The sequence below is a fragment of the Panthera uncia genome, chromosome F1, assembly GCF_023721935.1.
Source record: "Panthera uncia isolate 11264 chromosome F1, Puncia_PCG_1.0, whole genome shotgun sequence".
Taxonomy (NCBI): Eukaryota; Metazoa; Chordata; class Mammalia; order Carnivora; family Felidae; genus Panthera; species Panthera uncia.
Window position 1 is genome coordinate 1070269 of NC_064813.1, and position 26844 is coordinate 1097112.

General features: G+C 48.4%; 1 long non-coding RNA gene across 1 annotated transcript; it reads left to right on the plus strand.

Moving 5' to 3' along the window:
* Positions 1-93: 93 nt before the first annotated feature.
* LOC125925071 (uncharacterized) lies at positions 94-26844 on the plus strand. The gene is made up of 2 exons (XR_007458692.1): positions 94-524; positions 26667-26844. It is a non-coding gene; the product is annotated as an uncharacterized LOC125925071 (long non-coding RNA).

Here is a 26844-nt window from a genome sequence, read left to right on the forward strand (position 1 = left end):
TCCCCCAGCTGCTGCCTAATGGAGTCCAGGCGCTCGCGTCACAGGAAATGCCTATACTGCCCTCCTCACTCACTTCCGGTGGCAGGTATGGAGCCTATGGGGGGCCTGTCAGGCGGCACGTGCGCGGGGTGGCGGGGCGGGCGGAGCGCGGACGCGACCCCGACCCCGGCCCCGCCGCCCCCGACCCGGGCCCGGGCCCCGCGCGGACGCGACCCCGACACCGGTCTCGCCGTCCCCGACCCCGGCCCCGCGCGGACGCGGCCCCGACCCCGGCCCCGACCCCGCGCGGACGCGGCCTCGACCCGGACCTCGGCCCCGCTGCCCCCAACCCCGGCCCCGCGCGGACGCGGCCTCGATCCCGGCCCCGACACCCCCGACCCCGGCCCTGCCCGGACGTGACCCCGACCCCGGCTCCGGCCCCGGGCCGCGCCGACCCCGACCCCAGCCCTGCCGGGACGCGACACCAGCCCCGACCCCGGCCCCGCGCGGACGCGGGCCCGACCCCGACGGCCGCCTTAGCAGCAGTAAGTGCGGCAGCCCCAGGTCTGGCGCGGGCCGGGGTCAGGAGGGTCGAGGTCGGCGCGGGTAGGCATCGGGGCTGGGGTTAGGGGGTGAAACAGGGCCGGCGCGGGCCGGGGTCTGGTGGGGGTTGGTGCCGGCGCACGCCGGGTCGAGTTCGGGGTCAAGGGGGGTAGGGGTCTCGGCGGGCTTCGGACGGGGCGGCGGGATCTGGACGAGGAGGCGCAGGGTGGGAGGCCCCGGCGGCTCAGCCAGCGGTAACCCCGGGCGAACAACCTCCTGGTCCTAGTGTGGAGCAGCTGGAATTATCGCGTGCCGCCCGAGGGTCTGGGGCGGCGGGCGGACGAGAGCCCTGCACCCCCTGGGGAGGTGGGCTGCTGCGGGGAAACCGGCGGTGCTCGGGCACCTGCCTAGGGGCGGCCCCTCTGCCTTCCATCCGCCTCCTCCAAAAGTGCATCTCTTCCCAGCGGGATTTGAACTCCGCTTGGGATCCAGGCATGACATTTTTTGGTGAAACGTAAGGCTTCCGTGTCACCGTGATGTACGTGTTTGTGTTGCTGCAGAAATGCAGCAGCAAAGACTGGGCTGAACCTTGACCACTGGTGAGTGGTCTGCCCTACCCCAAACGAGTTTTATTTACGTGTGGGGTGATCGCTCACATACCTAGTGTGTGCATTTTCTCAGAAATTAAAAAAAAAAAAAAAATCTTTCTCCTAAGTCGTTTCCTCTGGAAAAAACATGGATTTAACTAAGCGTTTTCTGTCTGAAATTTACCGTAATAACAAGTCATGGTAGCTTTAACCAGGCGTTGGGAGACTGTCCTTTTCCACTTTGGAAAAATGGTAAAGAATGATGCCGAGGAGAAATTGGTAAAGGAATCCTGAGCTCTGTTGATCCTCAGACTGGAAGAAGGGAGAGGAAGTGTCATGCAGGGTCCTACAGAGACCTAGCTTTGTAGTTGTCATCACTTAAATATGCTTCCAGGTGGCGGTGTAATCGCAAGGTGACTCACATTGGATGTTTTTATTCTCCTGAGACAGACCCGAGTGCCAGCTAAGGATCGTAGGGCACCGTCCCTGTAGCCAGCAGAGCCTGACTTACTGGATGGTTAACACCTTCAGAGAGCCCTGTTTGTATGTTCACTTTAGACAACCTTATTATTATTAAGAGTTGTTCATAATAATTTGTCAGGCTCCTAACAGTATTGAGGATAGGTTCTCGGTGAAGTGTCTAGCTTTCCTAAGGAAATGGTTACTTAGTGCAGATAAGGCTCACGCTTCATTAACAAAAGTAAAGAGGATGAAAAGACAGAAACTGGGCTCAGTTGCTGTCTAAACTTAATACGTATATCCTAGCTTTTCTATTTTTTTATGTGATCCCGACTGCTCTCACTAGAATTCTGAATTTATGAAGTCTACGTGCACACGCATTTTTCTCTGTGCTACATTATAGCTGGAGAAGCTGGTGTCTGAACTCTGAGTGGCTTTAGAGCTGCGTTTGCAGTCCGTGTGCGGAAGAACAATGCTGGAATAGCTCTGTGTACACTCACCTTCAGTAATGCCATTATCACCTCCATTATCTTGCTCTCTGCAGACTGACCGCAGGCTTTCTTTTAGACCTTATCCCTTACCACTCCCTTTATGAACCCTTCGTGACTGTCCCCTAGACGTGCTGGGCTCATTTCATCTTTCGAAGTTCTACCCTTCTGATTCCAGCTCGTCTTTCGAGATTCAGTTCATTTTGGGCCCGGTCAGGGAGGCTTTCCTGACTTCCAGCATCCTAGAGTAGCACCTATGTGGGCCTTCGGTTTTGAAGGCTGTTTGTAATGTTTTCTAATTTACTAAGACCCCTTCTTCGAGTCCACAGAGAGGAGCCTTTCTAGACCTCTGTGCCCAAGAGAATGAAAACAGATAATATCCAAGGAAAACACTCATAGAAAGGGCAATTAGGATTTTGTGAAAGTTTTGTTTCAATGACAGATATGTATCTAGGCCTTACAAAGTAAAATATGTTTTTTCCGTAGGACATTCTCAAAAAAAGACTTAGAAAAAAAGACAACTCAAGAAATAGACATTGGATATTGAAATGACAGCTTATTAGTACCATCCAAGGCAGTGTCTAACCGTAAAAATTAAGAGCTCCTGGATTTTTTAAAAAGCTGAGATAGTATGTGTGTTTATAATAAGATATAAAAGCACATTTCCACAATTTTTTACTTTGTAATATTTAATAATTAATATTAATTATTAATAATTATTTTATTTTTTAAATGTTTATTTTTGAGAGAGCCTAAGTGGGGGAGGGACAGAAGAAAAGAGGGAGGAAGACACAGATACTGAAGCAGGCTCCAGGCTCTGAGCTGTCAGCACAGAGCCCGACGCGGGGCTTGAATCCACGAACGGTGAGATCATGACCTGAACTGAAGTTGAATGCTTAACCGACTGAGCCACCCGGGTGCCCCTAAGTTTTTATTATTTTTAAGTAATCTCTGCACCCATTGGGGCTCAGACTTAATAACCCAGACATCAGGAGTCCCACGCTCCACCGACCGAGCCAGCCCTATCATAGAAGTCTTTGTAAAATGAGTCAAGACTATTATTCTGTCACGATGTGGCTTTGGTATCTCAACCTGGTACTTAGCAACATCAATATTATTCAATTCATTAAATTTTTGTTAGGAAGAGGTAGTTTTCATGATCTCAGGTATCCCTGGGGAGGGTGTGTTTCTATCCCTGGCTCCTTTCCTAGCTCTTCTTCAGCGTTCTGACAGTCGCAAGCTGGCCTGGGACTTGGGTGGGTGAGGGAGACATCAGGAAAGAGCACTGTGCTTGGAGTCAGAACACTTAGCTGATCAACCTTGGGTGAGTTGTGTAACTTTGCCGCCCTGTAGTCATTCCGTCTTGTAAGTACATACAGAAAATGACCTCAGCCTACCTGTTGAGTTGATGTGGTAGTCAAACAAGGTAACAAATATACCAAACGTTTGGGAAAATGCTGTCAAAAGATTTCAAAATGGATTTTAAAAAATTTTATTTATCTTTATTTTTTTTTTAATTTTTTTTTTTTTTAACGTTTATTTATTTTTGAGACAGAGAGAGACAGAGCATGAACAGGGGAGGGGCAGAGAGAGAGGGAGACACAGAATCTGAAACAGGCTCCAGGTCTGAGCTGTCAGCACAGAGCCCGACGCGGGGCTCAAACTCACGGACTGTGAGATCATGACCTGAGCCGAAGTCGGCCGCTCAACCGACCAAGCCACCCAGGCGCCCCTATCTTTATTTATTTTTGAGAGAGACAAAGCATGAGTGGGGGAGGGGTAAAGAGAGAGGGAGACACAGAATCCGAAGCAGGCTCTGGGCTCTGAGCTGTCAGCACAGAGCCGACCGGGGACTCAAACCCGCAAACCACGAGATCGTGACCTGAGCCGAAGTCAGATGCTTAACTGATGAGCCACCCATGCACCCCTCAAAATAGATCTTAAGCCCGCCATCATTTCAAAAAGGATTTGAGGCAACTAAGTGCCAAGATGTAAGATGGCTTTCCTGTTCTTACCAGTCCTGAGCCGTAGACCCTGTGGTCGCTCTCCCATGTGACTGTGTTCCCGTGCCCCCGGCCCCCAGGCAGGCAGCTCCTTATCGTCGGTCCTCAGTGAGGGGGAGTTTCTGACACCTGCTCGCTAGCGAAGGCAAGCTAACTTGGCAGTCCTACCCGCTGTTCGCTCCCGGTTCCGGGCTCCCCTGTTTCCTCCTCCCGCAAACATCTCCCCCTGCCATGAGCCTGTAGGGCGCACCTATAAGCGGCAGGGGGTGGGCGCGTTGAGCGGACCTGAGCGCAAAGGACCTAAGAGCAAAGACAGGCTCCTGCATTGCCACGGGAACCCTCACGCTCAAAAGCGAACAGGCGGAAGCATTCATGTCCCTCAGCCGGAAACAGGCCTTTCCCGTGCTGTTCCCGAGACCCATGGGGTGTAAATCAGGGCGTCCCAGGAAAGTTTCCGAAGCACCCAAATCCACCCAGGAAACTAGACGTGTTCTTTTCCAACCACACAAGTGGGATAGACCGCTTGGAGCCGCCTGCATGGACTTTGGCAGCAGGTCGCATTGAAAAACCACTTACAACACCAAGCCTTGTGTGCAAAGCTATTCCCTGAAGCGCCGTGTGCAAAAGCAAAAAGAATGTGGTAATAGCTGTGCTGATCTGAAAGTATCAGGATACATACGCTATTAAGGACAAAATGCAAGTAGCAAACTGCGTAATCTGCTTCCTTTTAGGGCGCCTGGGGGCTCCATCGGTTGAGCATCCGACTCAGGTCTTGAGATTGAGCCCTGCGACGGGCCCTGCGCCGAGCGTGAGTCTGCTTGAGCTTCTCTCTCCCTCTCTCTCTGCCCCTCCCCCACGCACACTTGCAATCTCTCTCTCTCTCACAAAAAAAGAAAAAAAATATGATTCTTTTAGTAAACAAGTCAACATATGTGCCTACATCATTTTTCCAGTAGGATAGAAAAGCCTAACCTTTTGTTCTGTTTTTTTAAAATTTATTTGTTAGCAATATGCATTTATTATATTAATAATATATTTATTTACCAATAAATTAATAACACTTAATAAATATAATAATACTCATTAATAAATATTGCCAGCGCGGAGCCCAATGTGGGGCTCGAACTCACAAATGGCGAGATCATAACCAAGAGTCGGACGCTTTACTGACTGAGCCACACAGGCTCCCCCAGAAAAGCCTAAACCTTTGGGTGGAAGGACTCCAGTGGTGGGAAGGCACTATTTTTTAAGTGTCATTTGGATTTTGCTTTCTTTTGTGTGTGTGTGTTAATGTATGTTTTTAAGGTACTCATGTGTTTTAAAATACCCTCAAAAACCATCAAAATATTCACAACAATTTAGTCATAATGAAAACATGCCGGATAAAGCAGTGTTGTGCATATTTAACTGACATGAAATCTATACATTCTTTACGTCTCCTTTTCATCACCTGTGTCTTCTGTGTGCCCAGACTGCTAACTGAATGTACACACCCCTTTCTCTCATTTGGTTAAATTCATCTGGGGAATAAAGGGCAAAAAGACACTCCTATTTATTAACTTTGAAAAGTAGCTAAATAATTCACGGCCCCTGGAGTCTGCATGGTAGACAGCAAGCCCTTTGGGCAGCATTCCTCATTCTCAGTGTCATATATGCTGTTTGTTCGCTTCTCTGGCATTATCATCATTAAAGAACAGTCCATGGTAAAACACAATTAATGATTGTTAACAAGAAACAAGTTCTAATTAAGAGACAGTATGTTTTCAGAATGTACACACAGGGTCTAATGGCTAGACTTTTGTTAACACTTTTTAACGTTTATGTATTGTTGAGAGAGACAGAGACAGCAGGAGCAGGGCAGGGGCAGAGAGAGAGGGAGAGAGGGAATCCTAAGCAGGCTCCATATGGCCAGCCAGCGCAGAGCCCAATGCAAGACTTGAACTCACAAAGCCGTGAGATCATGACCCAGCTGGAAACCAAGAGTCAGACCTTAATCGACTGAGCCCCCCAGTCGCCCCTAATGGCTACACTTTTAAAAATTAAAAATTTTAATGTTTTAATTCCCAGGACCTCTTCGGTTAATTATTCTTATTTTGAAATTATTCTCTTTACTAATACTAAGCGTGTAGACAGATGTGAAACATTAAAATAGCGTCAATAATTTTAGAAAGTTGTTTGAAGGAGCCCAGGGATGCCAGTCATTAACGACGAGAGAGTGCAAGCAGCTCTCAGCTCCGATTTGGGGCGAGTGGAGTGGCAGTGTCCGAGTCCAGACTGGCAGTGCACGGACTTGCAGCCTCCTTATTTAGCGCGAGTAGGGTTTGCATTGTCGCCCGAAGGAGCAGCCTTTCTGTATACGTTTCTGAAACCTAAGGCTGTCCACTTTCCTGCTAGACCTCTGACCTCTTACCTCGGAATATCTTTCTCTCTCCCCAAATTATTGACAAATATTGTTTGGTGACAGATGGAAATAGCTAGAAATAGATGGGTTCGTAGAGTTTAGCCACAGAGTTTCAACAACACTGTTTTATTTATTTATTTATTTATTTATTTATTGTTTATTTTTGAGAGACACGGAGAGACAGAGCATGAGCAGGGGAGGGACAGAGAGAGAGACACACAGAATCGGAAGCAGGCTCCAGGCTCTGAGCTGGCAGCACACAGATTCCGATACGGGACTCGAACCCATGAACCGTAAATAATAACCTGAGCCAAAGTTGGACGGTCAACCGACAGAGCCACCCAGGCGCCCCTTAACAACACTGTTCTTTTCCTTCGGTTTCCGAGGAGCCTCCCTTCTCGTTCTCTGTCCATGGCTTCTGTAGCGATAGGATAACACGAGGAGCCAACACCAAGCATTGTTTTGAGCGCTCTACACAAACTGTACTATTTTAATCTCATCGGCCTTGGGAGGCGTGTACATTACCTGCATTTTACAGGTGATAGACCAAAGCACTTGGCAATTTGGGGCCATGTAGCTGGTGTTGGGGAGAGCTGGGCGCACAGGCTTCAGAGCTGTGTGCTCCCCCCCCACGCTCTTCAGAGATGCCTGGTATTAGTCAAAAAGCATCCACTGTTGAGGTCTCTGGGGGTCAAGAGAAAAATGGAACAGTCCCATACATTCATTTTTTAACCTTGCCCTTTTTGTGTATATGAAACCTTGGCCTCTTCCCTTTGAAGCCGTCACTGTTTCATTAGCCTGATTAATAGATAAGTGAGCCTCTTGGGGCGGGCGGTAGAAGGTGGTCCTTCCTCCAGGAGCCACCACAGGGAGAGCTCATTTCTCCGAGAAGGCCTTGTGGACATGGCCTGTTGCCCAGAAGGGGAGCAAACTAAGCTAGGTGCAACCTGGAGATTTGCTTATCAAGTCAGTGGCCTTCACTGCCAAGTGGTGAGTGAGGGCCGGAAGGAAGGACTAGACCCGGAGGGCTTCCTGGGAGACACGCTGGGTCAGGAGGCCTCAGTCATCTTATTTTTGTAACCACTTGAGTCTTTTCTTGTGAAGCGTTTGTTTCCCGACTGTGAAAGCCCACACCACTCCAGGATCCCAGACTTGTTTTATACAAGAATTCCCAGTTGATGACTTCACAGCGAGAGAGGCCGGACAGCACAGGCTTACTGTCTGGGCATAAGAGAGAAAGAGTTAGCTCAGGGAGGCTGTGGGAGCCTCCGTTAAGAGTCTTCTGTTCCAGGGAGGGCACCCGGGCTGCTAAGACACCTTCCGACGACGGCATATCCCTCAGAGCGTACAGATCAATGACTACTCTTCTGTAAATATTTTCTATTTAACTGCTTCTCTGAGAGTAGATGTTTCCTGTGCTGCTCAGTGTGCAGATGTGGCGTGGGCCCCTCTGTTTCAGATACCCTGCTCGATAAGGAGGGAATGGCCAAGTTGACTTCCTGCGGTCCCTGTAGCCTGAGGGTTCAGTGCTCATGGTTTCCATCGTCACTGCACGATATGATTTGATTATGTCGGGGCCGGGTGGAAGAGAGGAGTCATGGATAGCCCCAAAGCATAACACCTTGGCTGTGCAATAGCTTTAAAAAGCTATTTTTACAAATACAGTAAGCTATTGTATTAAAAAAAATACAATCTTGTTATTATACAAGATTGTAAACGTACACAAAAGTGCAACAGTACAGGTGACCCTTGAACGACACAGCTTTCAACTGTGCAAGTCCGCTGAGATACGGATTTTCTTCGATACGCTGAGCCCAGTCCTGTGAACGTATTTTCTTTCTTACGATTTTCTTAACACTTTGTTTTCTCCGGCTTACTTTTTTGTGAGAATACAGTATATAATGCATATAAAAATGCGTTAATTGCCTATTGACATTATTGGCAAGGCTTCCAGTCAATGGTAGGCTATTAACAGCTAAGTTTTCAGGGAGTCAGAAGTTACGCGTGGATTTTTGGCTGCGGAGGGGAGTCAGTGCTTCTGCCCTCCACGTTCAAGGGCCACCTGTGCAGCAATCCCCAGGTGCTTACTGTCCAGCAATACTGGCCAGTAACTCATCTATTCTTGTTTTACTGTCTTCCCTCGTCGGTTATTACCGAAGCATATCTAAGGTATTATTTTATTTATAATGTACATATTTATACTTCAGTAGGTAGCTCTAAACGATAAGAACTCTCCTTTTTCTTTAAATGTTTATTGATTTTGAGAGAGCGAGTTCATACTTATGTGTACACGAGCGGGAGTGGGGGGCCCAAGGGAGAGGGAGGGAGAGAGAGAGAGAGAGAGAGAGAGAATCCCGAGCAGGCTCCACACTGTCAGCACAGAGCCCAATGCAGGGCTCAGTCCCACGAACCACGAGATCATGACCTGAGCCGAAATCAAGAGCTGGATGCTGAACCGACTGCACCCCCCCCCAGGCTCCCCAAGACCTCGCTGCAACACCATCACGTCACCCAAACACCTGAACAACGTCTTCATTATCATCAAATATGCAGTTGATGGCCGAATTCTCACAAACACTGTCTTAACAGTTGCCTTGTGTGAAACAAGATCCAGTCAGGTCTCCACATTAAATTTGCTTGATAGATTTCTCAAGTCTCTTGCTTTTTTAGGAAACATGTTTATGAAAGCGTCCTAAATAGAGAAGAGCACATAAATCCTTAAGTGTGCAGCTCACTGGATTCTTTCCTGGGAGGCCCCTACCCCTGCCACGAAAGCAAACATTGCCCGACCTGAGCAGCGTCTTACCGTCGTTTTAATTTGCATTTTTCTGATGACTAATCATGTTGAGCCCTTTTAAAATAGTTGTTCTTTTTTTTTGGGGGGGGGGGTTGTGCCATGGGATATTCTCTTTTATGAAGTGCCTTTTCAAGTCTTTTGCGTCTTCCTCCCTTTAACATTGTGTTTCCTTTTTCTCATTGATCTGTGGAATTCTTTATGGATTGTGAGTGTGAGTGTTTTGTTGGACCCACGTCCTGCAAATTCCTTCTCCCGCTGTGTGGTTTGCTTTCAGTCTCTTAATGGTGTCTCCACGAGCAGAAGTTCTTAATGAAATCCAATTCATCAATTGTTCTCCTTATGGTTCGTGCTTGTTGTGTCCTACTTCAGAAGTCATTCCCCGTCCTCAAGGGCACGGAGATACTCTTCTCAGATAGACTCTGCAAGCTTCAGAGGTATCCTTTACCTGCCCTGGATACGTCCACACTCCTAGACTTTTTGTTTTAAAGTTCATTTACTTATGTAACCTCTCCGCCCAACGTGGGGCTCGAACTCGTGACCCTGAGACCAACAGTCAGACGCTCTTACATCTGAGCCAGCCAGACGCCCCTAGAGTTTAGCTTTGTGACTGGTGTGAGGTAGGATCAAGGCTCATTTGTTTTTCCGTGTTTTCATCCGGAGGGTCCAAAGACCATGCCTTCCTCTCTGCCCCGCAGTATGTTGCCGTCACCATGAATTAGAGACTGGCACACGTGTGCGTCTGTTTCTAAACCCTCTTGGTTCTCTTGGTCGGTTCACGTATCTTTGCGCTTTTGCTGGCCAAAGTTTGTGCTAGTACTGTACTGACTTAACTGCTGTAATCGTATGATAAGTCTTGCCATCTGACAGAGTAAATCTTTCAACTGTGTTTTTCTTCTTCAAGATTTCCTTGGTTCTCTTGGTCCTGTATTTCATAGAAAAAAAAAAAAAATGGAGTCATCCTGTCAGTTTCCACCAAAAATCGCCAAGATTTTGACTGACATCAAATACGATCCGTAGATCAATTTGGGAAAAGCGAATATGTTCACGGCATTGAACCTTTGTGCCCAGGAACACGGCATGCTGTCCCACTTATATAGGTCTTCTTTCGTTTTTCTTGGGAATGTCTCTGGATTCCCTGGGCAGGTTTTGCACCTCTTTTATCAGTAAGATTGATTCCTATGCGCCGGACGGGTGTTTTTGATGTTAATGTGAATGGGTATCATGTTTAAAATTTCATTTTCCTCTCCCTGTCCTAATGTTAAGATTGCGGACAGGTAGCTCATTGTCCAAGATAAGTTAAAAGTCCATATCAGAACTATTGTTTTAGTCTTGAATTTAGCATGTTTTTACAGCTTATACTCATTTTCCACTTAAACATAATTTAACAATGCAACTGGGCTTTCGTTCTTCCAAAGGACCGGACTCAACCCTCCCTTTGGAAGACTCCAGAAATCTATTTAGGTGAGGAGCGAGGGATTCTCCTGGGAAGAGCCCATCTTAAGGGAGCAGGAGCCAGGCTGGCCCCACTTGACCCTGTAACAAAGCCCCTCCCCGAGGGAGGGAGACCGTGTGTGTCTGTCACTCACTTGTCTCCTGGCCCGGACGACTCTGACTGCGGTGAGTCCTGGGAGGACGGCGTAAGAAGGAAGGGCTGTGGGGATAAACCGTCAAGAACATTCTAATGATAATTTCAGAAAACACTGGATGCCATCTCTCCTGCTCGGTCGGCCCCATTGGTAGCATATTGCAGAAGGAGGGCACTGCCCCTGAGCTGGCAGCAGGATGCCCGCAGCTTGGGCTCCCTGTCTTAGGACTTAGCGAGGCTTCCCCAGGGCTGGGAGGGGTGGCCGTGGGAACAACAGCGAACATTTGCTGGGCCCTCACCGTGCGCTTCGTTCATTTAATCACTGCATTATTTTACCGCATTATTTTTGAGACGGAGGCACAGAGAGGCTAGGCAACTTGCCCGGGTCACACAGCTCCCACATGGCAAAGCCAGGATTCAACCAAGTAGCCAGGTACCAGAGCCCACGCTTTCCAAATTGTGCATTTGTTCTTGTGGTGGCAGCTCGTGGTGGGGGGGATGGGGGGGGGGGAGGGCGGGGCAGGGGGAGCAGGACAGAAGGAATAAAGTGGGGTCCTTGCAGAGCACTGGGCCAGCCAGCCGGCTGTACCCGCTCTTCAGCCCCTGTGAGGTATCCCTTGAGGCCTGTGAGAACTGTCTTGGGGAGGGGGCCGCTCTCGAGGGTTCTGGGGCCCGAGTTAGCCAGGAGGGCAGGAGAAGGGCAGCAGGTGAGGCAGTCGTGGTTTGCTGCTTAGATTCACAGCCTGAGAGACAGGGCAAGGTTTGTTGTTTAATTTTCTCCCCTTAAAACTTCCTCGGAGTGAGTGGAACCATGGGTTCTGGTCTGTTCTTTCTCGGAGGTGACAGGCACGTCTATATTTAGACCAATAGTCATGCTTCTGTGGCGGTGGCCCAGCGTGTGCCTCCAAGAACGGCCGCGCTGAAATCCTAACACGCGAATCTTCACGAGCAGATAAATCACCCATGTCGTGGGCTGGATGTGCACCCATCAGAGGGACCTGTCACCGATGGCGGCTCGAGGGCTGAAGATAACTGGCTGGGCAGGCGGCCCTGAGCTCACAGGAGCCGGCCACTCTGGCCTGGCCGCCTCTCGACCCCAACTCGGGAGGCCACACAGACCACAGCCCCGTCCTGTCCGTCACCTCCCGCACGTTGAGTGTCACTGAGTCCCACTGATTCCACCCTTTTAACAGCTTCCAGTCTGTGACCACTCTTCCTTCTCTGTTGCTGCTGGGGGCTGACATCTGGGCGTTTTCAGGCCCAGAGGGGACAGTGACCCACGTGCTCTGCTCTGTTCTCTTCTCGTGGCCTTCACTGCCACCCAAACTATCTTTGTAAGTCAAAACCCGTCATGTCACCTCCCTACTTAAAAATACCTCAATGGCTCCCGCCTCTCAGAGGATTGAAATCCAGCGCACGGGGACTGGTGTGCGAGGCTCTCTTAAGACCTGGCACGTGCCCCCCCTTCCAGGCTGCACTGGCCTGTGCCCCCACCCCATCCAGGCCTCACACCCCTCACTGCTTCACGTGGGGCTCCTCTGGAGCCTGCGGTCTGTTCCCAGATGTGCTGCTTTGCCGTGATGCTCCCCGACAAGGTGCCTTCCCCGTCACCCCTCTGTCTCCTTTGCCCATTTGGCCACCTCTGACCTTTCCTGAGACTGTCCTCACATTCCCATCGAGCAGACAGCTGCACACGCTTCCATGAGCTTCTCTTGCACCACACTGGTTTGGGTAAATGTCCGTCTTCCCTGGCGGACTCTGGAATCCCCCTTGCCTTATTCCCAGCGCACCATCGGCCCTTCGCAGGGATGGCCTCCTCTGCCCTCCTCCCTCATCCAACAGTCCGTCCGCTCGTTCAGCTGGCGCTCGTCCAGCACTGGCCGTGTGCAAGGCCCTGTGGTAGCGGCTAGAAACAGTCCGTGAACAAGACACAGAATGCCCACGTCCACGGAGCTTGCATGCTAGTGAGGGGAGACAGGCAAGAAAGAAACACACAGGAAATAAATGAGGGGGTGTGAAGCGCCAGGCAGGGAATCAGGGTAGGGTCACGGGACAGAATGCAGGGTGGGGGATGCTTGGAGTTGGAGGGCTGGGGAGGGCCCCTCTGAGGGGCTCCCCGGAGGCCAAGACCTCTGTGAGCCACCTTTGTGAAGATCAGGGTTGGGAGCATTCCAGGCCGAGGCAACAGATAACACAAAGCCTCGGGGTGACAACAAGGTGACTTAGAATGAGCCCTGGTTACCTGAAGCCAGGCCGGTCATAGGGTGCGGTGAAGAAAATGCCTCTGAGAGATAGAAGTGGAGAGAGAGAGAGAGAGAGAGAGAGAGAGCGGGGGTGGGGGTGGGGGGGTGGGAGAGCAGAGGTGGGGAGAGAGAGAGTCTGGGGGAGAGAGAGAGCAGGGGTGGGTGGAGAGAGTGGAGGGGAGAGAGAGAGATCGCAGGGGGGCGGGGAGCGGGTAAAGCTGGTTTTGGAGTCAAAGGTGGCTCATTCTTTGAGCAGGAGCAAGCTGGACACTGACCAGCAGTGGCCGAACGGCGTTCACGCCCGACGCAGGAGCACTAGGTGCCGAGTCTCCCCCGCCCAACCCCACGTCCCCCGCGTCATGAGGGCCTGTGGGTAGGAGCTGCTCACTGAGAACTCGCTTGGCTTTCTACTCTTCTTGGAGCCTTTGTTTCGCCCGAGGCACACGGTTCATACAACCACAGGAATGTGAAATGCTGCTGTTGTTAACCGGTGCGGCAGGAGGCCCTGAGCTCACCCCTGTCACTGTCCTGCAGCCTCGTGTGTTCTAACCCCCTTCCCGTGCACGCAGCGTGTGAGATCCCATGTGTGCCCGCTCATGCATGTGCGGGGCCGTGGCCGAGGGTTATGTAACGAGAGCCTCTCTGAGCACACTTGGCCCCTGCGGACGGCCCCGGTGTGGCAACCACAGGCCTCACCACAGGTAGGCTGAGCGTGAACTTGAAAAGCAGGAGTTTCGGCTCCAAACAGCCTGTCGGCCCGCTTTGTTTTCTGACTCAAAATGTTCCCTTGAGACACTGGGTTTAGGTTCAAAAAAGACCCACGCTCGTTCCGTCCCCCAGAGAGGTGCTCCCCACCGCAGTCGCGATCTGGAGATCGCAGTCCGTCCTCCCCTGCGGGTGGGTGGCTCTCTTACCTGAAAAAGTGTTCACATCCCTGTGTCTGATTAACCAAGCAGCCTGGCCACACCAAGGCCACGTCTACACAGTGTGATAGACCCTGCTACGGCACAGTGATCTATTTTGGGGGGTTTTCTCCTATTAATTATGTTCCCCGTTGTTCTTGTGGGAAGTGACCATCTAGAAAATGTATTGAACTCTGCAGTGTGGTCATTTAGTATTGAAAGGAATCTGGGCCTCTAAACTTTTCAGGCAAGGTGACCGTGACTGACATGCGTGATGGCCAGGTGTCTTGCCCAGGTGTCCTGGCGAGGCCTGATAGTCATACGTTCCTGACTTTGAGGGCAGTTCTGTTCCCAGTGACTTCCTTTAGTCATCGAAGGTGGGGCTGGCAAAGTAGTGACCTGAGATTGTCCTTTTTTTTTTTTTTAAGTTTATGTATTTATTTTGAGAGAGAGAGAGAGGGGAAGAGCCAGCACAAGTGGGGGAGGGGCAGAGAGAGAGAGAGAGAGAGAGAGAGAGAGAGAGGAAGAGAATCCCAAGCAGGCTCTGTGCTGTCAGCAGAGCCCAACATGGGGCTCGAACTCATGAACCATGAGGTCATGACCTGAGCCAAAACCAAGAGTTGGACGCTCAATTGACTGAGCCACCCAGGCACCCCCTGTTTTTTTTTTTAAAGCTAACAGTCCTTATTTATTTATTTATTTATTTATTTAAACCCACTTTTTTAATGTTTATTTATTTTTGAGAGAGAGAGAGAGAGACAGAGCTCGAGCAGGGGAGGGACGGAGAGAGACAGAACATGAACACTACATTATTCGGAGAAATAAATTGCAAGTAAGCACCTCCCAAAACACACCACCCTCACAGCTTCCTGAACAAAAGGCGCCATGCTTTACGTATCCAGGATGCAAACGGCCCCTTGGACGGGCTCATTTCTACTTGTGAACTTTTCTCTGGTCTCTACTTCTAGCTTTCTTCAACCCCACCAACTAAGATTTCTTCTGTGAAGCCAGGAGGCTCCACACAGGTTATAAATAATTTGGCTATATTGTGCTGAGCATAATTGAAATGTCATGAGCCATCTAGAGAGCAGGGGAACCAGTTCTCGCTTGCTTCTATTGGCTTAGTCAGTTTACTCCTCTGGTGCCTGTCACGGAAGTTTGGGCTGGGAGACCTGGTGAGGAATGTTTCCTCCTCCGGGGTTTCGACGGGCCCAGCTCTTTGTCATGGCCTCAGAAGCTGCGTGGCTACGGGTAAGGTAGGCTGCCCTTCTGGAGGGATAATTATGGTCCGTGACCTCTGAGCTTTTAGCTTGACCTTACCCTGCACCCAAACTCTGCGCCCAAACTCAGGTGTGACTCAGGAAGTCATCTGTTTTTGTGCGTTCACATTGATGATTTCCTTCCCCCTTTTATGGAAGGGGATCAGCCTCGGGTACCGGTGAGGAGACGAGATTCTGAATCAGGCCTTTTGCCTGGCCGGTTGCAGGGCTCGGAGGAGTGTCTGTGCAGGGAGGTTTTAAGTGGAGGGAGGAGTCATGGTCATTAGGGTACCGTATGCCTGGAAAACCAAGCACGGCCGCCCACCTCCTCTCTGACTCACCCTCGCAAAACGTGATTAAACTGGAGGGGCGTGTGGCAAGCAGGTATTTGATTCAGCGAAGTGGGCAGGGCCTGAATTCCATCCTTTACCACCCTCAACACCTCATGGTTTGTTTGTTTGTTTGTTTTTCAGAGACCTAGAAGCTTGGGGATCTCGTGAGACACTGACCTGTGGCATCTGTCTGGGCCTTAGTGTAACCCTGTCACATGAGTGGCCTCATGAAGGAGACTAGACTATTCATGGGCTTGGGAGGCTCGTTGACTTACCAGGAATCCAGTGGGGCCAGGATGATCCAGGAGGGGAGGCTTCCTTGAGGTAGGCAAACCCAGAGCAAATTAGGGTGGTGCTCGACGGCCCCTTCCCTTGAGTCTGTCTGTCCCTCCTCAGGGACATTGTTCCCTCTGAAATGATCACGGGAGTAGTCTGGTTAGCATTATGAGAGATTTTTTCAATTCCGTACCTCTGATATCATGTGTAATAGGAGAATGGAGAACAAAACACCTCCACGGCCAGACCAGTGTTGGCCACATCAAAGCAACGATTATTGTACCAGTTGTGGTACATTAACGTGGATCCCACTCTAAACGTTGCTCTGTCCTTTCTTGTTTTTAAATGAATCATTTGGCTTGAATATGACGCTTGAGACATCGAGCATAAACTGCATGGTCGCATTTGAATATGAATACTACCTATGTGTTAACAATAATTGCCGCTTTTATTACGTGTATGGCAACAGGTGTATTATTTTAAATTACACACATGACATGTAAGGTGTAGGGTGACTTAGATAGTTACTGTTGCTTCACGTGGCCTGTGTGGGACGGACCAGTTTAGACGATGAGGGCATTCCAATCACAGAAAAAGGTCACCTTCATCTGCCTGTCAGAATGCGTGGAGATCACGAATCTGGAGTCCTATTTAGACGTCAGTGATGTGGTACAGGGAGTGTCGAGCTCTCCCCTTACCCCCACCCCCTCCCACAAGCTTGGCATCCTTATAGGTGTTAAAGTTTCACCCGTGAGAAGCCCCGGTGTGCAGTGGGTCTGGACCCGAGGCCAGAAGCGGGGTGTGGTCCAGGGACCTCTTCCTTTTGGACACTCTACAGATGTGCTGTTTGCCTGGAGCCACGGTCGTCGTGCCCCCCCACCCCCACCCCGACCTCCTTGTTGTAATGGGCTGGCTCTGGTCACCCTGGAATCGCCCTGGGCGCTGCCCGCGAGCTGAGCCCCCCAAGCCTGCTGGACAGGGCCAGGCCCGGCTGGACGCGACTCTGCGTGCAGAACTTTACCCGTGCAGGAGGGGTGGCCGAGCCCGCCTCCGTGTGCCCCGTGGTGCTCACCTCTCCACTGGCCTCTGGCTGGGGAAGGGAGACGGCCCAGGCCATCCTCACGCTTCCCCAGAGAACCCGGCCGCGCTCGCATGGCTTCTCCGAGGATCAGAGGCTACCCAGTGAAGGGGAATCTGTGGCCTGAGAATTTAAGGGGTTTGCAGCTCCCCTTACTCCCCCCACCCAACGCCGTAGTAGACAAAATTCTCACCAAAGGGCCGAACACTGCCAGGGGGGTCTTGCCACCCTTCCTGGCACTCCCCTGCCCCGGGCTCTGGGAGCATTGTTGGTGGCTCTGACACCTGGTGGCCATCCCAGGAACTGCTCCCGGGGAAGGGCCCACCCCCCTCCCCCACCCGCCTAACCCCAGCCCTTCCTAGTAATTTTAATGTAGGATGTACTTTATAAGTGAGTTATTGTTAATCAAATTGTTTATAAGTTACATTCTTGCAAATACATTCAACAGAAGGTATCTGGACAGAATATGTACGTACTGAGGCACCAACCAGCCCCGTATAGGGCCTGCCGGCAGGTGCGGGGGTGGGAAGGGGAAAGAGAGGCTTTTTTAATCTTATAGCTTTAGTTCCCTCTGAGATCTGTTGTGCACAGAAGGGGTGAATTACTTCACATTGTAGCTGAAGTACCAGCTAAGGCAGGATGCCCAGAAGTGCAGGATGTTCCCTCCGGGGCTCCTGCCCCCCTTGCTCTGCATTCAGGCACCTTTAGTCCCTTCATGCGTTTTGAGGGAGCACCGTGCGCCTGGCACTCACTCACCGGCCCGCTGCTGAGGGGAGGCTGGTCCTGCAGCTTGTGGCAGCTCCTTGGGGCACAGGAGGGAAGGCAGCAGCCCCTGCCAGGCTGCCCCCCTCCGAGGGGCTCCAGGTGGAGAGCCAAGCCCTCGCTCAGGTCCCTGCCGCCTCGCAGGTGTGAGGCCCCAGGAGCACCTTTCACCGGGCGAGCGAGGCAGATTCTCCCAGGTTCCAACTCGGAGCAGGGCTCGGGTGGGGGTGGCCTGCCTCCGGCAGGAGAGCCGGGTCTGATGAAAGCGGCCACCTTCTCTGTGCTTCTCGCTGTCCGATACCCGTGTTTCCTGCCCCTGCTTGACCGTGCCCTTCACTCAGCTCACCACGAACCCGTCACCTGTCTCTCCGCCTTGCATTTTCATGCCCCTCTTCCCTCTTACCATCCCCCGCCCCCCCGCCGGCCTCGGTAAACAGAAGATATTTCTGGGGCGCCTGGGTGGTTTAGTCGGCTGAACGTCCGACTTTGGCTCCGGTCGTGATCTCGCGGTTCGTGAGTTCAAGAACCCTGGGCAGCTAAGCAGCCTTGGGGAACGTGCAAGATGTTCAGAGTCCCCTTTGCCGAGTTCGGTCCTCGTGGGGAGAGGTCCCTGGAGGGTGGGACCTGAACACAGCAGTGAACTCCTTTGCAGCCGTTGGTCTTTAAGAAAGGTTGTTGGTCTTTAAACCCAGGCGTTTCAGCTCCGGACATCAGCCCTTTTGTGCCCTCGAGGGTCAGGACAGCACACGTGTTATCCCGGGATCGGTTCCTGCATCCACCGTCTTTCCGGCTCCAGGCAGCCGGGCGCCTGACCTGCCGGCCATCGCCCTCTCCCTGCTCGGGGCAGCTCCGTCCTTACCTCCCGGAACAGTCAGAGCACCTCCCTTTGCCCTTTCCCCTTCCCGCGGCTGCTGACCACATTCCAGGTCTGTAGCAGCCACCATGTCAGCCGAGGACGGGAGCCACACGCCGAGGACCGCGGCAGAAGGCTGACCCTGGATGACCTCACGGACCTGCCAACACAGCCCGCGACTACGAACTTCTAGTCTCCAGGAAGCGAAGGTCAAGCTCGTGTGTCCGTGTTACCCGAAGCCAGACTTACAGATGGGGACCCTCAGTGGCACCCACCCGTTTTCCTGCTCTCACCCAGACCGCGGCACAGGGCCACTGCTCTCATAAAAAACAGAAATCACACAACTCGGATCTCTGGTAGGACTCTGCGCACAGGAAAATGGATCTGTTGGTGCCGTCGTTCTTGGAATCACTGAATTTTGAGTGTTGTTGCCGTGGAGGTGGGGTGGGTGGGGTGGAGCTGGGCTTCCATAAATGCACAGAAGGATCTTCGTTTAAATGTTCAATTTATTTTTGAGAGGGCGTGCACGGGGGAAGGGCAGAGAGAGAGGGAGACACAGAATCCGAAGCAGGCTCCAGGCTCTGGGCTGTCTGCACAGAGCCCGATGTGGGGCTTGAACTCACGAACAACAAGATCATGACCTGAGCTGAAGTCGGATGTTTCACCGACTGAGCCACCCAGGGGCCCCCATCACTGTACGTTTTAAACAAAAGATGTGTAATACAGACTTACCTCTGAGTCATTATATGTTTTGGAGAGTAGATGTTTTCATAGCCGGTACGACTCTTACCCCTTTCCTTCCGTGGGGAGATCATCTTGCCAGTGTTCCACGGAACAATATCCGCACAGAAGGGGCTCCTGCCGTCCTGGTCCCATGTCCAACTCGAGACCACAAGTAAAAGAGATGTCACGAATTCACGTATATGTCTGGTTTTGACCGTATACTTTTCCTCGCACGTATGTGCCTTCCAGAGCAACCATATAAATCATTTCTTCTTTCGGTTTTCATAGTTTTTAATTTTTTTTTTTTTTTAAATTTTTTTTTCAACGTTTTTATTTATTTTTGGGACAGAGAGAGACAGAGCATGAACGGGGGAGGGGCAGAGAGAGAGAGGGAGACACAGAATCGGAAACAGGCTCCAGGCTCCGAGCCATCAGCCCAGAGCCCGACGCGGGGCTCGAACTCACGGACCGCGAGATCGTGACCTGGCTGAAGTCGGACGCTTAACCGACTGCGCCACCCAGGCGCCCCCATAGTTTTTAATTTTTAAAACATTTCTCAAGATTTTAGTGAACATACCATAAAATTCACCCACTTACGTGTACAGTTCAGTGGTTTTTGGTACATTCGCGGAGCTGTGCACCAGCACTGCTCTCTTAAATTTAGAACATTCAACCCAGAAGAAACTGTGTTTTGCCAGTTAATAGTCATTCCCTGTTTTCCTCCTCCCCTGGTGGCTCTTACCCACTAATAATCCACGTTCGGTCTCTCTTATTTACTTACTCTGGACATCCCATGTCAATGAAATCATATCGTACGTGGTCCTTTGGGACTGGCTTCTTTTACTCCGTGTGGTGTTTTCAAGGTTCATCGTGTTGTAGCGTGGATCCATACTTCACCCCCTTTGTCTTTTTGAATAGTCTTTATTTTGTAGAGCAGTTTTAGGTTCACAGCAAAATTGAGTGGTAAGTACAGAGAGTTCTGGTGCAGCCCTTACCCCACACAGGCACAGCACCCCACACCGGATGGTGCATTCGTTCCGATCTGTCCACCCATGTTGACACGTTATCACCCATCGACAGCATCCCTAAGATTTGCTCCTGATGCTCTACGTTCTATGTTGTTTTTTTTTCTTTTTCTTTTTTTTACTTGAGTGTAGTTGACACACAATGTTCATTCTCTGGGTCTTAACAGATTATATTGACATGTATCCACCGTTACGGTATCATTCAGAATAGTTCCGTGTCACAGACTTTGAGTCTGGAGTTCTCTCTTGTCCAGCAAGGGAGAAGATGCAGAATTGAATATGAGAGAGGCTAATGACCGGGAGGAGACAAGAGCTCCGAGTAAGGGTCCCTGCTCCGTATTTAGTAGGATCAGAAGGCTTACAAACAATGGTGATGGACATGCAGAAAGAGACAATAAAACTGTGCACATTAACTCGCGTGTGAGAGAAAGGGGGTTACGAAGATATGTGGTGTTAGGGGTTTGGCTCAATACAAAACAAAATCCCGACGCAGGGCAGATGGCTGTTTATGGCAGGCACGAGGCATGTCTGTTTATCTTAACTTGTCTAGGGGATAAGACGGACTGAGCATGCTACCTCAGGGTCAACAAGGCACCTTTATTTTGCTAACTAGCTCAGATCTGGGCAATTTCACCCTGCTGTGCAGTCTGCAGCCCTGTTTACCTGTTTACCTATTGTGGACCTTGCATTCTGTGGAAGCAGCTTTCTGATCTTGTACTATGCTGGGGGCACTTTTGCTCTGTTTACCTAATCCTAGGTGCTTTAGTCCTAAACCCTGTTAACCCATTGGTGCAAACTCAGGGAATTGCTAAACTTATTCCCCACAGTTCCACGGCCCTAAAAATCCCCTGTGCTCTGCTTATCTTTGTAAAGAGCTGCCCAACTGTTTTACAAGGTGGTCGGACCATCTTATGTTTCCACCAACGTGTGGGACTTTCAGTTTCTCTCTCTGTCACCTTCCCAGCACTTGGGATGGTCAGTCTTTTCAGTTTTAGGCATTTCAATAGGTGCGAGGTGGGCTCTTGCCGTGGCTTTGGTGGGCATTCCCCTGATGAGTCCTTCTGTTTGCTTGTTTTCCATCTGTGTGTTTTCTTTGAGGAAGTACCTGTTCCAATGCTTTGCCCATTTAAAAGATTGTGTTGTTGGGGCGCCTGGGTGGCCAGTCGGTTAAGCATCTGACTCTTGGTTTCGGTTCAAGTCATGATCTCACTGTTTGTGAGTTTGAGCCCTGAGTCGGGCTCAGAGCTTGCTTGGGATTCTCTCTCTCCCTCTCTCTCTCTGCCCTTCCTCTCGCTCTCATTCTCTCTCTGTCTCTCAAACTAAATAAACTTTAAAAATGTGTTGTTTTCTTGTTATTAGTATTTCAGAGTTTTTTTATGTAGTGCGAATACAAATCCTTTATCAGATACACGTTTTAAAGGTTTTCTCTCAGTTTACAAGTCATCTTCATTCTCTTAGGAGCTAAATTTAAGATTTTGGCTAAGTGCACTTTATCAATTTTTCTTTTGTGGGGTCACGTTTTTGGTGTTCTAAGTAATCTTTGCCTGCCTCCAAATCACACGATTTTTCTCCAACATTTTTTTCTAGAAGTTGTACCATTTTTGGTTGTGCATTTAGACCTATCACTCCATGTTGCATATGGCGCCAGGTATGAACGGGAGGTCATTGTGTTTGTGTGTGGGTACCAGTCATTCCAGCCCTGCCCTTTCTCCACTGACTACTTTGGCAGCTTTGTCAAAAAGTAGTTGTCCATATATATGTAGGTCTATTTCCGGGTTCCCTGTTGTGTCCCCTTCATCTGTTTGCTTATTTACGCCAAATCACACTTTTCAATTCTTGTAGCCTTTATACAAATCTTGAAGTCAGGTAGTTTGAGTTCTCCAACTTTATTTTGTGTCGTAGCGATTTTGGCTATTCTAAGCTCTTCACGTTTTCATTTAAATGTTAAAATCACCTTGCTAATTTCTGCAAGATCCACCTGGGATCTTCGCTGGCATTGCACTGAATCTATAGAACAATTTGGGGAGAGTCAACGTCTTAGCAATATTGAGTTCTCAGATTCGAGGAAAATGTATATTTCTCCACCCTTTAAAAAGCTCTTCTTTAATTTTCTTTAGCAATGTTTTGTAGTTTTCAGCATAGCTGTTTGCATACCTTTTGCCATATTTATCCTAATTTTCTTTTTTTTTTTTGTTTTGATGCTGTTATAAATAGTATTATTTTGAAAAATTTCAGTTTATGATTTTGTGTTGTGAGTATACAGAAATACAATTGACCTGTTATATTGATCTTATGTTCTTATGAAACTTACTAAACTCACTAGTTCTGGTAGCTTTTTTGTAGATTCCATCACATTTTCTACTTGGATGATGATATTGTTTGGGGCTAAGGGCAACTTTATGTTTTCCTTTCCAACTTCAATGCCTTTTATTTCTTTTTCTTGCTTGATTGCACTGGCTAGAGCCTCTAGTACACTGTTGAACAGAAGTAATGAGAATGGATGTCCTTATGTTGTTCCTGATCTTGGGGGGAAGTATTCAGTTCTTCACCACTAACTATGATGTTAGCTATAGACTTTTCAAAAAAATTTGTTTCAATGTTTATTAATTTTTGAGAGACAGAGACAGAGTGTGAGTAGGAAAGGGGCAGAGGGAGGGAGACACAGAATCTGAAGCAGGCTCTAGGCTCTGAGCTGTCAGCGTGGGGCTTGAACTCACGAACCATGAGATCATGACCTGAGCCAAAGTAGGATGCTTAACTCACTGAGCCACCCAGGTGCCCCAGCTACAGGCTTTTCATAATGCTCTTTATCGGGTTGAAGAAGTTTCCTTCTATTCCTAGTTTGTTGAGTCTTTTTGTCATGAAAAAGTGTTGCATTTTATCAAATGCTTTTTCTGCATTAGAGATGATCACATGGTGTTTCTTATGAATTTGTTAATAGAATGACTGACATTGTTTTTCACATGTTAAACTGAGGCTGCATTCTTGGGATAAACCATGCTTAGTCATAATGTATTACTCTTTGAAAATTTTTATGTTTTGTTTTTGTTGTTGTTGTTGTTGTTTTTTTTTGTTTTTTTTTTTTTTGTTTTTTTTTTTGTTTTTTTTTTTAGAGACAGAGTGAGTACAAGTAGGGGAGGGGCAGAGGGAGAGGAAGAGAGAGAGAGAATCCCAAGCAGGCTCCATGCCCAGCACAGAGCCCAATGTGGGGCTTGATCTCATGACTGTGAGATCATGACCTGAGCCAATATCAAGAGTTGGGCACTTAACTGACTGTATTACCCCTGTATTACCCTTTTAATAATTGTTGGATTCCATTTACTGAAATTTATTTAAGAATTTTGTATCCATGTTCATGAGCATATTGGTCTGTGGTTTTTTCTCTTATAATGTTTTTTGGCCTTGGTATCAGAGCAGTGCTAGCTCATAGAGTGAAGTGGGAATTATTTACTCTTCTTCAATTTTCTGGAAGACTCTGTGTAGAGTTGGTGTTACTTTTTCCTTAAATACTTGGTAGAATTCACTATCTGGGCTAGGAGCTTTCTTTGTGGAAGGATTTAAACCTTGATTAATTTAATTTAATGCCTTTAACAGAAATAGTTCTATTCAAGGGGCACCTGGGTGGCTCAGTCGGTTAGGCGTCCAACTTCGGCTCAGGTCATGATCTTGTAGTTCGTGGGTTTGAGCCCCGCCTCGGGCTCTGTGCTGACAGCTCAGAGCCTGGAGCCAGCTTCACATTCCATGTCTCCCTCTCTCTCTGCCCCTCCTCTGCTTGTGTGCATTCTCTTTCTCTCTTGAAAATAAATAAAAAACATTAAAAAATTTGGTTATGTGAAATATTAAAAAAATAAATTTATCATTTATATTTGTTTTCTATTAGTTTCATCTGTTCTTTATTCCCTTTTTCCTCTCTTGCTGCCTTCTTTTGGATTTGAATATTTTTTATGTTTCCATCTTATCTTTTTTATTTGTTTGTTTATTTATTTTTGAGAGAGAGAGCATGAGCAGGGGAGGGGCAGAGAGAGGGAGACAAAGAATCCAAAGCAGGCTCCAGGCTCTGAACTGTCAGCACAGAAACCCAATGTGGGGCTTGAGCCCACAAGCCATGAGATCATGACCTGAGCTGAAGTTGGATGCTTAACCGACTGAGTCACCCAGGCGCCCCTCCATTTTATCTTCTTTGTTGGCTTGTTAGTTGTATCTCTTCACCTTGATTGGTTACGTTGAGTAACCTTGAGTGGTTACGTTGGGGTTTCAGGGTCGCGGTATTGTCTTTAACTCGTCAGTCTGCCATCAGGTTACATTCTGCCACTGGAGGTATAGTGTGAGAGCCCGTGGAGTCTACCTTTGTTTCTCTCCTCTGGTTTCTATGCCATTGCTGTCATATCTTTTACTTACATATTTGCTATAGGATGTAAGAAACCCTAGGCTATCTTGTTGTTTTTATGTAAATAGTAAGTTTCTTATTCTCTTTAACTTTTTCTTTTGAAACGATTATAGATCCACAGGAAGTGGCAGAGAAATGTATAGGAAGGTCCGGTGTCCCCTTCAGCCGCCTCCTTCAATGTTGATCTCTTGTGTAACCATAGGACTGCATTAAAACTAGGAAATTGGCATTGATCCAACCCAGAGTTTATGCAGATTTCCTCAGCTCTACACGCACTCATTTGCGTGTGCGTGGATGTGTGTATGTATGTATCTGTGCAGTTTTACTTTACGCGTGGCTTCCTGTAATTGCCACCACAAGTGAGATACAGTGTCTCTCATCACCACAAGGCTCCCCTGTACCTTCATAGCCACTCTGCCCCCCTTCCTCCAATCCATGACCTCCGGCAACCACTAATCTGTTGTCCATTTTGTATTCCAGTTATCTCAGGAATGTTATGTAAATGGAATCGTTTACATGGTATCGTGCAATATATAGCCTTTTGCTTTCCCTGGAGGCCAGCCCAAGGTCTCATTGTACCAAGAATTTGTGCCTTTGATCTCTCAGTAGTATTCCTTGGTGTGGATGTCCCGCAATGTATTTAATTATTTATACACTGAAGGACATTTGTGTTGAGTCTAGTTTTTGGCTATTACAAATAAAGTTGCTATGGACATTCACGTATAGGTTTTTGAGTGTATGCGGGTTTTGATTTGCCTGGGATAAATACCCAACAGTGCTAAGGCTGGGTTGCATGGTAAGTGCGTTTTTAGTTTGAGAAGAAAATGCCAAATTATTTTCCAGAGTGGCTGTAGCCTTTTATATTCCTACCAGCAATCTCTGGGTGATCCAGTTTTTCCACATTCTTGCCAGCACTGAGATTTTTTGTTTTGTGGCTTTAACGTGCATCTCCCTGGTTGCTGATTTTTGACATTGGGTCATTTGGTTATTTTCCATCTGTATATTCACTTCATTGACATGTCCTTAACCAACTTTCTAACCGTATTGTGTGCCTTTCTGCTATTGAGTTTTGAGAGTTCTTTATATATTCTAGACACCGAGTCCTTTGGTAGATGGGTGGTTTGCAAAGATTTTGTTCCAGTCTGTAATCTGTCTTTTTGTTTTCTCAACAGGTTCTCTCACAGAGCAAACATTTCTAATTTTTAAGAGGTCTGATTTGTCAAGTTTTCCTTTTTACGGATCATATTATTAACGTCAAATCTGAGCACTCTTCCTAGTTGAACATCTTCAAGATTTTCTCCTGTGTTGTTTTTTCCTCATAATTTCATAGTTTTACATTTTACATTTGAATCGATGCATTTTGAGTTAATTTTTGTAAACGGTGGAAGGCTGCGGTTGGGGTTCATTTTTTTTTTTTTTTTTTTTTGCCAATTGACTTTTTATCAGCAGTTTTCAGCATAGATATGATATGCCTTGAAATGGCTTTCTTCATGTTGCAAGTGCCGGGGTTTATGGGGCTTCTCATATCTGTGGCTTTACAGTTTCCATGCAATTTGGTAAAATTTCAACCACTGTTTCTTCAAATATTGTTTTATGTCCCTATGCCTCGTACCCTTGGGGGATTCCCATTACATGTATATGAGGCTGCTTGACATTGGCCCACAGCTCACCGAGGATTTTATTTCTTTAAATTCTTTTTTTTTTCTCTTTCTGTTTACTTTTGAGTAGCTTCTATTGCTATGTCTCAAATTCACTAACCTTTTCTTTTGCAATATCTACTTTGCCACTGATTCTTACTGACCTAATTTTTGTTTCAGATAATGTAGTTTTTGTCTCTAGAAGTTTGTTTTTTTTTAAGGAGTTGTTTAGGTGTTGGCTGGTATTTTATTTTATTTTACTTTATTTTTTCAGCTTTATTAAAGTATGATTGACAAAAAAAATGGTAAGATTTATTTTTAAAAAATTTTTCTTTGTTTAATTTTAGAGAGAGCGGGAGCAAGGTAGAGGGGAAGAGGGAGAAACAAAGAGAATTCCAAGCAGTCTCCACACTGTCAGCGCAGAGCCCCATTCGGAACTCGAACCCACAACCTTGGGATCATGAGCTGAGCCGAAACCAAGAGTCAGCACTCAACTAACTGAGCCATCCAGGCGCCCTAAAATGG